Source organism: Balaenoptera ricei, chromosome 1 (assembly GCF_028023285.1).
Source record: "Balaenoptera ricei isolate mBalRic1 chromosome 1, mBalRic1.hap2, whole genome shotgun sequence".
Lineage (NCBI taxonomy): Eukaryota > Metazoa > Chordata > Mammalia > Artiodactyla > Balaenopteridae > Balaenoptera > Balaenoptera ricei.
The window spans coordinates 150,227,647-150,240,105 of NC_082639.1; the positions used below are offsets into that span (position 1 = coordinate 150,227,647).

The 12,459-nt window shown below is 38.9% G+C and overlaps 1 pseudogene; it reads left to right on the forward strand.

Annotated features, from left to right (window-relative positions):
- The first annotated feature begins 305 nt into the window (after window positions 1-305).
- The window catches only part of LOC132371090 (uncharacterized), a 31,833-nt pseudogene continuing 19,679 nt past the window's right edge, over window positions 306-12,459 (forward strand).

Consider the following 12,459-nt stretch of genomic DNA (forward strand, 5'->3'; position numbering starts at 1 on the left):
GGTGAGTGTGGTGGTGGTGTCGGGAGCTCGGACCCGAAGGCCACCTGCCTCTTTCATCGTCCTCCCCTGGGGCTGTGGCGCCTTCCTGCTCCCCTGCCTGACGGCCTCGCCATGTGGTGATGCTTGACGGGGTCTTCTGTCCCCAGAAGAGCCTGAAGCATCTTCTTTGGCCCTAGGTGAGGACAGAGGAGCTGGCTGTGACCTTGGCCCTGTCCTGGATGTCCCAGCCTTGGGCTGAATGGCGGCATCCCCGCTGGGCCTCCCGATGCTGGCCCACCTGCTGGCAGCCCTCTTTGGCACGGCTCATGGACTGCCGTCACAGGATCCGGGGGGAGCTGCCTGTGGGTGGTAAAAGACCTCCCCGAGGGTTGGAGTCTCCCCTCCTACCTCTCTGTGCTTGTGGCGCTGGACACCCTGGGTCGGCTGCTGGTGGTGACTCTGTGGCAGCAGCCGGCCCCAGGCAAGGGCGAGCGGGCCCCCATCCTGCTGCCGCCTTCTAGGGTCTCCTGCTGCTGTTGCTATCACTGCCAGCTGTACCCACAAGGGGCCCAGGGCCTGGCCTGCAAATGGGAGCCCCAAGAGTGGAGGAAGAGGCCTGGCCCTGAAGGAGCCACCCAGCCAGGTGGCAGGCATCACCCCCAGCCCAGACCCTGCAGCCCATCGGTGGTGCCTGTCTGCTGGGCCTGCTGGCCACCACCAACGCTCTGACCAACGATGGGTTGCCTGTTGTGCAGAGCTGGTTCTGCTCGCCCTACGGACACCTGGCCTACCACTTGGCCGTGGCGCTGGGCAGTGCCGCCTCACCTGCTTCCTGACCATGGGCGTTCTGTGCAGGTCCCTGGCAAGGCTGGGCAGTCTCTCTCTGCTGGGCATGCTCTTCGGGGCCTGCCTGATGGTGCTGGCAACCCTGAGCCCCTGCCCACCCCTGGTGGGCACCTCTGCAGGGGTGGTCCTCGTGGTGGTGTTGTAGATTCTGTGTCTGGATATGTTCTCATACGTGAAGGCGGCTGCCAGCTCCCTGCTGCACGGGGGGGATGGGGAAGGGGGGAGTTGTCACTGCTGGCCGCAGGCCTGGCCATCCAGGTGGGCTCCCTTTTCAGCGCTGTTGTCATATTCCCTCTCACCATCTACCACGCGTTCCCCAGCAGGAAGAACCATGTGGCCCAATGTGCCTTCTAAACCTGGGCAGGTGGGGACTTTGCTCCACCCCACCTGTCTTCAGATTGGGGCTGCCACAGTGCCTGAGTGCCCACAGCCCAGAGAGGCCCACCCCACACACAGCATGCTGTAGGACGCCTGCGCGCTCCACAGGAGAATCTGGGGACCACAGAGCAGGCTCGAAGCCAAAGCCAAGCTGGGGATGTGGACTTGGCCCCGGGCCTGGGATCTGTGTGGGATTTGTACAGTAAAGCATTTTTATTCAAAAAAAAAATCAAAAGAAGCAGAGTAGAATGGTGGTTGCCAGGTGTTGGGGGGGGTGAGGGAAATGAGAAGAGACCGGTAAAGAGTACAAACTTTGTTATAAAGTGAATAAGTTCTGTGGGTCTAATGTATAGCATGGTGACTATAGTTGATTAGACTGTACTGTATATTTTGAAATTTGCTAAGAGAGTAGATCTTAAGTGTTCTCACAAGCACACACAAAAAAGATAAATATATAACGTGATGGAGGTGATGGACATGTTAACTTGATTGTGGGAATTCTTTCACGATGTATATGGATATGAAATCAACACGTTGTACCCTTTAAATATATTACAGTTTTATTTGTCCATTATACCTCAGTAAAGCTGAAAACAAAAAGGAATGAAATATGATACATGCTATAGTGTGGATGAACCTTGAATACGTAACACTGAGTGAAAGAAATCAGACACAAAGGGTCACATATTGTATGATTCCATTTATATGAAATATCCAGAAGAGTTAAATCCAGAGATAGAACACAATGGTGGCTGACAGAGGCTGGGGAGAGGAAGGAATGGGGAGAAACTGTTTAATGGATAGGGGTTTTACTCTGGAGTGGTGGGAATGTTTTGGAACTAGTTAGAGGTGGTGGTTTCACAACATTGTGATTGTGCTAAATGCCACCAAATTGTGCACTTTAAAATGATTCTTTTTATGTTATGTGAATTTCACGTTCGTAAGTTATTTTTAAAGAGCACTTATTAGACAAAAATAGTTCTAATTAAGCTTTGTAATAACTAACACAATTTATTTTCTCCAGAAATCTTGATGGAAAGACTTTCAAAAGATTAGATCCACAGTGAATGACAGTCATCATTGCCAAAATACTAACATAACAAGAAAAGTTGCTAATTTGTTTGCAATTTACTGAAGAAACAAACATTGTCAAGATGGTGGGGAGGAATTGTTGATGCTGAATCTCTGCCACATTTGTACAGGGAAGCCTTAAAGCACCTTTATCTTTTAAACAAAATATAAATTGCTTTTTGATTCAACACTGCTAGCCTAACAAGTGGGAAATTTATCCTATTTTAAATTCAGCTGAAGATGAGAATTATATCTAAGTGTATAATGAATGAGAGCTATTTAGAAACATGAAGGTAAATGTTCTGTGGCTTATGGTCAGTCCTTTGTTTTCAACAGCTTTTGCATTTGGCTTCTCTAGCTTGTATTTGTTCTGATTGTGAAGATTATTTCTGAATCTTTGTTTCACATATTGCAATGCCATTTGACATTGGAAAACCTGGAAGATATGATTACTTTGGGTTTGGTTTTCTTTTGTTTGAAAGCAAATCAAAACGACATGGAAACATCACAAGCATTTTTGCAATTTGCACTTTAACAGGAAAAAATCAAACATTAGTTTCTTCCTTTGGATCTCAATAGGAGACAACATGATATGGAGTTAGGGAGTCAGGAGGACCTAGATTTGAACCCAGGTCCTGCCCTTAAAAACTTACCTTGCAGTACACATAATAGGTAGCTATAATTATTACCATTATCCAAAAAAGCAGAGGTTTGAAAGAGAAGAAAAGGGAAGTATATAAGAAAGGAAGGAGAAGAGAAGATTAGGAAAAGGAAGAGGAAAGTGAGGAAAGAATAAATTAAAATTTCAAGAAAATCTAGTTGGTGATTTATGCTGAAATGGAAAGCAAGAATCCTGAATCTTTGCCCTGGTTATTCCTCTGATTTTACTATTTGTTCTTCCTTTTCTTTGCTTTCCTCTCTTTGGGGTTGTTACTTAAAATGTCTCATCAGTTTCCATCTCCTCTTGGGTAATACTCTATGAATACACAGAATTCATTAATGGGATAAAGGAATAACAAACCAGTGAGACAAAGAAGATTTGTGAGGTCAAATTTTAACTAGATCTGAACATAATGGAAATTTAGTGTTTCAAGCCCAAAGACTTGACTTGACAACTTTACTTTTCCTAATGCATCTTTTTTCTGACTATTAAAGTCACTATTAATACATGATCCCCACAGAAAGTTTAGAAACACAGGGAAGTACTAGGAAAAAATTAAAATCACAGTAAACATCCCCACCCTGAGATAACACAGGTAGTATTTTTTTTTCTTTCCAGTCTTTTTTTTCTAGTCTGTGGTCTCAGTCTGTAATGTAATATTGTCTTCTGATGTTTTAGTTTTCATTATGTCATGAGCACTTTCCATGTCATTTTTTCCAAAAATACCATTTCTATTGTGTAGATGTATCTTAGTTCTATTTAACATTAATAAAACATTAATGTTAAACCTTCTGCCCCAACGTGCACCCCGACCCCAAACACTTCCCCTCAGAATCGTAGCAGAGCTGTAAAAGAATGGTAACCTGGGCCTTAAGATTTAAGTATTGTCATATGTGTCTTAGTTTTACAAGTAAAAATTCAAGGTATATCTGAAATATCTAAAAACTTGGAAAAGATTGAGAAATAAGACAGCCTTTTTCCCAAGTATTTTTTTTCTCTTCATATTATATTACACCTCTCATTTCCACATCAACTTCCATACAAGTGTAAAGAAAGCTTTTCCCTTAAAGTTCTTTTTCGACTTGAATTTATTGCTTGCTTTAGGAAAGGCAAGGCCATGTCCTCCAGGAGACAAAGAGATCATTCTGGCCACAGACATGCTCAGGCCTTGACTTTTCCTTAGTCAGAAAGGCAATTTGCCCACAAAATTAACTAAGTCATGTCTCAGCTGACTGCAGGTCAATGGTTTTCCCTCAAATTTGGTCCACCTTACCCCAGACCTGACATAAAAATTTAAAAATAAAATGAAAACCAATTCAGGTGCTACCTTGAGCATTTGGGGTTTTGTTTATTTCAAAAAAGAAAGTATGAAATGCACAGTTTCTTTTTAATTCTCTGGATACAAGAATTAGGGAGAGGCATCTTAAATATTTCAACTCCCTTAAATATTTTAACCTCGTAAATATTATGCACTAAATAAATATTTGTTGATATGAGCAAATGAATGAATAAATTTTAGCATTTAATAATGTAGAGTTCGGAAACCAGGGAACAGGAGTCGACTCTTGTGAGCCTCAGTGTTGCGGAAAGAGGTGGCAATAGAAACATGTTTGAGTCCTGCCATCTCTGTTTTCTGGTTTTGTTTTGTGCAGGTCACTCTGACATTTTTTTTTTTTTTTCCTGCATGAAAAGTAAAAATCTGGCTGAGCCTTAGTTTCCCCATCTATTTATAAAATTACATTGTAACCGTTTGTCTTCACAGATGGGGGTGGTGAGTTGAGATAATCGTGATTGTTCATGTATGTTGTAAACAGCAGAGTAAATGGAGAGCAACAGACCTCAGACCACATTTAGCCACGCCAGCTTGGGCAAGTGACTCAAATTCAATAAGCCTGTTTTCTTACCAGTGAAATGCGGATAATACGAACTTAGGAAACTGCAGCTTTAAAATGTGATAATATGTGTAACATGCGTTGCAGAGGCCTGGCTTCTAACAGTAAAGGGAGAGCCCTGTTTCCCCTTCTGCTTCACAACAGAAGCTTATTTGGAGACTGTCCTTCAGGCTCATCATGGTACATGTAGCCCAAGACAGGAAGTATTGAACCAAAAGTCTGGCCTCTTCAGAGTTCTTCCTGTTTCCGGGCTCCAGCACTTCTTCCAGTGCTGCGCCCTCCGATCTTTTCCAGCCATTAAATACTCTTTTCCTGGGGAATTAAAATTGTTTAAATTTGTCAAGAACTTTTAGATGTAGATTAAGTTGTAATTATGTTTCAGGAACTCTTGATGCTACAGTTTAAAAAGTAGGGGAAAATACTTGTTTGTATTTAATTTTTTTCCCTTTTTTTCCCCTCCGCTGATTTCTTAAAAATAGGACAACTTTCACTATTCGTGACATAGATATCAGGCAGAATAATATTGGGAAACTCCTAGTATTTAACATCAAAGACATTTAGCAGGTGTTAATGATGAAATTTTGTGTTCAAACATTAATAGTCTTAATAAGTAGTTTAAGGAGTCAACTTCAGAAGTAGTTATGTTTTGTTAATGAAATGATTACCACCCGATAATATAATTTCAAGAACATATTTTATTAATGAAAGTGTAATGAACAAAAACCAATTATGCTGAAGTTACTATGGTGATTTAAGTTTATTTGAAATATTTTTGCTTCCATTTACATCCTTGCAAAGGGAATTTTTGTGTTTTTCAAAATAAAGGGGAATTGAGCCCCCAGAGAAACCCTCCCCCAAGGAGCTCACCCATTCTGAAGCCATGTAAACTGTTTAATATATAGTGAGAGACTATGGCCCCCAAAGTCTTGCAACAGTTAATTCATGTACCATACAAAGAATAGTCTTTGTGATAGTTTATTTCCAGATAGCTGCCATTAATTTTTTCCCTCCTGATACCATTCCCCCATCATACGGTGGAATCTATTTTTTATGTCATTCCCCCATGGAAAAGTAGAATCTATTCCCTTCCTCCCCTTGAAACTGTGCTGGATTAAGAGACTTGATTGACCAATAGAATGCAGAGGAATGATGCTCTGGGACTTTTGAAGCTAAGTAATTGGAAGCCTTACCGCTTGGTATGCTTTTGCTCTCTCTTAAAATGCTCTGGGGGAAGCCAGCTACCACTTGAGAAGTTTCACTCCTGTGGCACCACTAATGTAATAAGCCCAAGTAACTTGGAGAGGCCCTGGAGTGTGAGAAGCTATATGGAGAATGAGAGGTATCCAGGAGCACTGAGAAGCCAATTATGTGAGTGAAAAAGCCATGTTGGGAACAGGTCTTCAAGCCACAGCCACCCCAGTTGATGCCACAGGGAAGAGAGGAACTGCCCAGTGAAGCCTTTCCCAAAATCCTAACTTACAAAATTTTGAACAAAATAAAATTGTTGTTTAAGCTAATAAATTTTGGCATTGTTTGTTACTCAGTGATAACTGCAATACAAAAAAATAATCTTCTCTTAGAAATTTGGTGTCATTGATCCATCGACAGTTCACAAATACTCACTTTTTTTCCCATTGTGTGACATTGGTATGAGCTGATCTACTTACACTCTTTCACTTAGTTTTGATTGTGATCAGTCACAAACATTTATGAGACAACTGGGCAGAGTTCAAGATGCAGATTCTGGATGGAGAAGATGGAGAAATTAAACAGCTTATATAGTAGTAAAGCCTCCAACCCTGGCTTCATGTAGCTCAATAAACTTCCAAGGAATAATGGAAAAAATGTGCAGGATTCAGCCTGTTGGTCAATTTCATAAGGGTATGCTTCTTATATTAACATTAGAATTAGATTAACATTAATGTTAACCTAATTAACATTAGATTCCTTCCTTCCACCAACTTGCAGGAAGAAATCGAGTGGAACAGTTAAGAAAATGTTGCCTTAAATAAGGTGAATAATACAAATGCAGTCTAAAACTAAGCATAAGCTCTATCTATGATTATTTGGGTTATTAAATAATTTGCCCTACAATCACCTTTAGCAAGATAACTGAAAATTTTTAATTACAAGCCCTGAAATTAAAAACTCAATAGTTATAAAACACAGAGACTTGTGACAAAGACTTGACCATGGAAAATAAAGTCTGAAATAATTTCCTTCTAAAAGTGAAAATTTCTGATACATCACATTGTGGTGATGAATAAATATGTAGGTTTTTGTTTAAGAAACCAACATGAACAAGCTAGAGGAATTCAAATTATTTTAATAAAATATATTTTCTTCACTGTAGTTTTTAGAAATGAAAGATGAGAGGATTGAAACCAAAAATGTGACCATAAGAGAAAATATAAAAATTCTGCTCCCAGGTAATGCTCAGATGAAAATAACATACATGCTCATGTCTCATAAATGTATCTTCTTATCACAATTTAATATTAAATTATTTATGCTTTTCTATTTCCTTTGTATTGAATTTTTTAGCCCTAGTTGGAGACAATAAATCAGAAATTAAAAGACATTGAGTTTTAGGCTTTTTACAGCCTGACATGTCATTGATTAGTGTAAATATTTAGAGTTTAGAAAGCTCTAAAAAGTTACAACTTTATCTAGAAAACAAGGGAAACTGTGCACAGTTACAATTTGTACCTTTTATTACTATTGCAATCAATTATCCTGTCAATATTTTTGCTTTTTTTCTTAAGGGAACTAGATATGGTGTTTTTATTTTATTTTTCTGATAATCTCTTTTCATTATTCTATTATACTTCAAAGGGCATTTGACTGCATTTCAGAGACATATTAAGAATAGATAAGTCTGGGTCATTAGCACCAAGACATGGCCCACCCAAGAGCCTGTAGGCCCCAGTGCCGGGACACAGCAGGCTAAACAACAAACAAGATGGAACACAGTCCCTCCCATCATCAGACAGGCTGCCTAAAGACTTCCTGAGCCCACAGTACCTCCAGACATACCCCTAGACACAGCCCTGCCCACAAGAGGGCCAAGATCCAGCTCCACCCACCAATGGGCAGGCACCAGCCCCTCCCACTAGGAAGCTTGCATAAGCCTCTAAGCCAGCCTCACCCACCAGGGGACAGACACCAAGAGCAAGAACACTAAAATCCCACAGCCTGTGTAACCGAGTCCACAAACACAGGTCAGAACCTACTCTGTGACCAGCTGGTCCCTGGCCCTTGGGTGACAGAAGAGGAGTGTACTGCTGGAACACATAGGACACCGCCTACAGAGGGCCACTTCTCCAATGTCAAGAAACATAATTAACTTTCCACATACATAAAAGTACAAATAGAAATTTAGACAAAATGAGACATCAGGGGAACATGTTCCAGACAAAGGAACAATATAAAACCCCAGAAGAAGAACTAAGTGATGTGGAGATAGGCAATCGACCTGAGAAAGAGTTCAGAGTAATGATCGTAAAGATAACCCAAGAACTCGTGAAAAGAATGGATGCACGGGGTGAGAAGTTACAAGAAGTTTTTAACAAAGAGTTAGAAAATATAAAGAACATCCAAGCAGAGTTGAAGAATACAATAAATGAAATGAAAAAATACACTAGAAGGAATCAACTGCAGAATAAATGAGGCAGAAGAACAGGTAAGTGAGCTAGAAGACAGAGTGGTGGAAATCACTGCCGCAGAACGGAAGAAAGAAAAAGGAATGAAAAGAAACAAGGACAGTTTTAGAGACCACTGGGACAAAGTCAAACACACCAATATTCACATTATAGGGGTCCCAGAAAGAGAAGAGAGAAGGAAAGAGCCTGAGAAAATATTTGAAGACATAATATCTGAAAACTTCCATAACATGGGAAAGAAAACAGTTACCCAAGTCCAGGAAGCTCAGAGTCCCATACAGGATTAACCCAAGGAGGAACATGCTGAGGCACATACTACTCAAACCGACAAAAATTAAAGATAAAGAAAAAATATTAAAAACAATGAGGGAAAAGTAACAAATAACATACCAGGGAATCCCCATAAGGTTATCAGCTGATTTTTCAGCAGAAACTCTGCAGGCCAGAAGGGAGTGGCATGATATATTTCAAGTGATGAAAGGGAAAAACCTACAACCAAGAATACTCTACCCAGCAAGGCTCTTATTCAGATTCAACAGAGAAATCAAAAGCTTTAGATACAAGCAAAAGGTAAAAGAATTCAGCATCACTAAATAGGCTTTACAACAAATGCTAAAGGAACTGCTCTAGGCAGAAAGAAAAAGCCACAACTAGAAAAAAGAATTACAACATGGGAAAGCTCACTGGTAAAGCAAACATACAGTAAAGGTAAGAAATAATCCACACACAAATATGATATCTAAACCAGTAATCATGAGAGGAGGAGAGTACAAATGCAGGATATTTGAAATGCATTTGAAATTAAGAGATCAGCAACTTAAAACAATCGTGTGTGTGTGTATATATATATACACACACACACATATATATACAGCGTGTATACATATATATATGTACACACACACACTGCTATATCCAAATCTCATGGTAACTGCAAACCAAAAACCTGTAATAGATATATACACAAAAAAGAAAAAGGAATCCAAACACAACACTAAAGAAAGTCATCAAATCACAAATCACAAGAGAAGAGAACAAAAGAAGAAAGGAAAACCTACAAAAACAAATCCAAAACAATTAACAAGATGGCAATAAGAACATACATATCAATAATTACCTTAAGTAGAAATGGATTAAATGCTCCAACCAAAGGACATACACTGGCTGAATGGGTACAAAAACAAGAACCATATATATGCTGTCTACAAGTGACCCACTTCAGATCTAGAGACACATAAGACTGAGAGTGAGTGGATGGAAAAAGGTATTCCATGCAAACGGAAATCAAAAGAAAGTTGGAGTAGCAATACTCATATCAGACAGATAGACTTTAAAACAAAGACTGTTACAGGAGACAAAGAAGGGAACTACATAATGACCAAGGGATCCATCCAAGAAGAAGATATAACAATTTAAATATATACGCACCCAACATAGGAGCACCTCAATATATAAGGCAAATGTTAACTGACATAAAAGAAGAAATCAACACTAACACAGTAATAGTAGGGGACTTTAACACCCCACTTACATCAATGGACAGATCATCCAAACAGAAAATCAATAAGTAAACACAGTCCTTAAATGACACATTAGACCAGAAGGACTTAATTGACATTTAGAGAGCATTCCACCTGAAAGCAGCAGAATACACATTCCTTCTCAAGTGTACATGGACCATTCTCCAGAATAAATCAAATGTTGAACCACAAAGCAAGCCTTGATAAATTTTAAAAAATGGAAATCATATCAAGCATCATTTCCAACTACAACATTATGAGATTAGAAATCAACTACAAGGGAAAACTGCAAAAAACACAAACACATGGAAGCTAAACAATATGCTAACTAAACAACCAATGGATCACTGAAGAAATCAAAAAAATGAAAAAAAAAAAACTAGAAACAAATGAAAACAAAAATATGAAGATCCAAAGCCTATGGGACACAGCAAAAGCAGTTCTAAAAGGGAAGTTTATAGCAATGCAATCTTACCTCAGGAAATAAGAAAATCTCAAATAAACAACCTAACCTTACACCTAAAGGAACTAGAGAATGAAGAACAAACAAAACCCAAAGGTAATAGAAGGAAAGAAATCATAAAGATCAGAGCAGAAATAAATGAATTAGAGATGAAGAAAACAATAGAAAAGATCAATGAAACTAAAAGCTGGTTCTTTGAGAAAATAATCAAAATTGATAAACCTTTAGCCAGACTCATCAAGGAAAAAAAAAAGGGGAAGGACCCAAATCAATAAAATTAGAAATAAAAAAGGAGAAGTTACAACTGACACCACAGAAATACAAAGGGCCATAAGAGACTACTACAAGCAACTATATGCCAACAAAATGGACAACCTAGAAGAAATAGAAATATTCTTAGAAAGATACAATCTCCCAAGACTGAACCAGGAAGAAATAGAAAATATGAACAGACCAACTATGAGTACTGAAATTGGATCTGTGTTCTAAAAACTCCCAACAAACAAAAGTCCAGGACCAGATGGCTTCACAGGAGAATTATATCAAACATTTAGAGAAGAGTTAACACCCATCCTTCTCAAACTATTACCAAAAAAATTGCAGGAGAAGGAGAACTTCCAAACTCATTCCATGAGGCTGCCATCACCCTGATACCAAAACAATATAAAGATACCACAAAAAGAAAAAAAAGAAAGAAAAAATTACAGGCCGATATCATTAATGAACATAAACGCAAAAATCCTCAACAAAATACTAGCAAACCAAATCCAACAATACGTTAAAAGGATTATACACCATGATCAAGTGGGATTTATCCCAGAGATGCAAGGATTTTTCAATGTCCGCAAGTCAATCAGTGTGATACATCACATTAACAAATTGAAGAATAAAAACATGATCATCTCAATAGGTGCAGAAAAAGCTTTTGGTAAAATTTAACATCTATTTATGATAAAAACTCTCCAGAAAGTAGGCATAGCAGGAACCTACCTCAACATAATAAAGGTCATATATGACAAACCCACAGCTAACATCATACTCAGATGTGAAAAGCTGAAAGCATTTCCTCTAAGATCAGGAACAAGACAAGGATGTCTGCTCGCACCACTTTTATTCAACATTGTTTTGGAAGTGCTAGCCACAGCAATCAGAGAAGAAAAAGAAATAAAAGGAACCCAACTTGGAAAAGAAGAAGTAAAACTGTCACTCTTTGCAGATGACATGATACTATGCATAGAAAATGTATTTAAAGATGCTGCCAGAAAACTACTATAGCTCATCAATGAATTTGGTAAAGTAGCAGGATAGAAAATTAGTGCACAGAAATCTGCTGCATGTGTATACACTAACAACAAAAGATCAGAAGAAGAAATTAAGGAAACAATCCCATTTACCATTGCATCACAAAGAATAAAACACCAAGGAATAAACCTACCTAAGGAGGCAAAAAACCTGTACTCCAAAAACTATAAGACAATGACAAAAGAAATCGAAGATGACACAAACAGATGGAAAGATATACCATGTTCTTGGATAGGAAGAATCAATATTGTGAATATGACTATACTACCCAAGGCAATCTACAGATTCAATGCAATCCCTATCAAATTACCAATGGCATTTTTCACAGAACTAGAACAAAAAATTTTACAATTTGTATGGAAACACAAAAGACCACAAATAGACAAAGCAATCTGGAGAAAGAAAAATGGAGCTGAAGGAATCAGGCTCCCTGACTTCAGACTATACTACAAAGCTACAGTAATCAAGACAGTATGGTACTGGCACAAAAACAGAAACATAAATCAATGGAACAGGGTAGAAAGTCCAGAGATAAACCCATGCCCCTATGGTCACCTAATCTATGACAAAGGAGGCAAGAATATATAATGGAGAAAAGACAGTCTCTTCAATAAATGGTGTTGTGAAAACTGGACAGCTACATGTAAAAGAATGAAATTAGAACACTCCCAAACACCATACACAA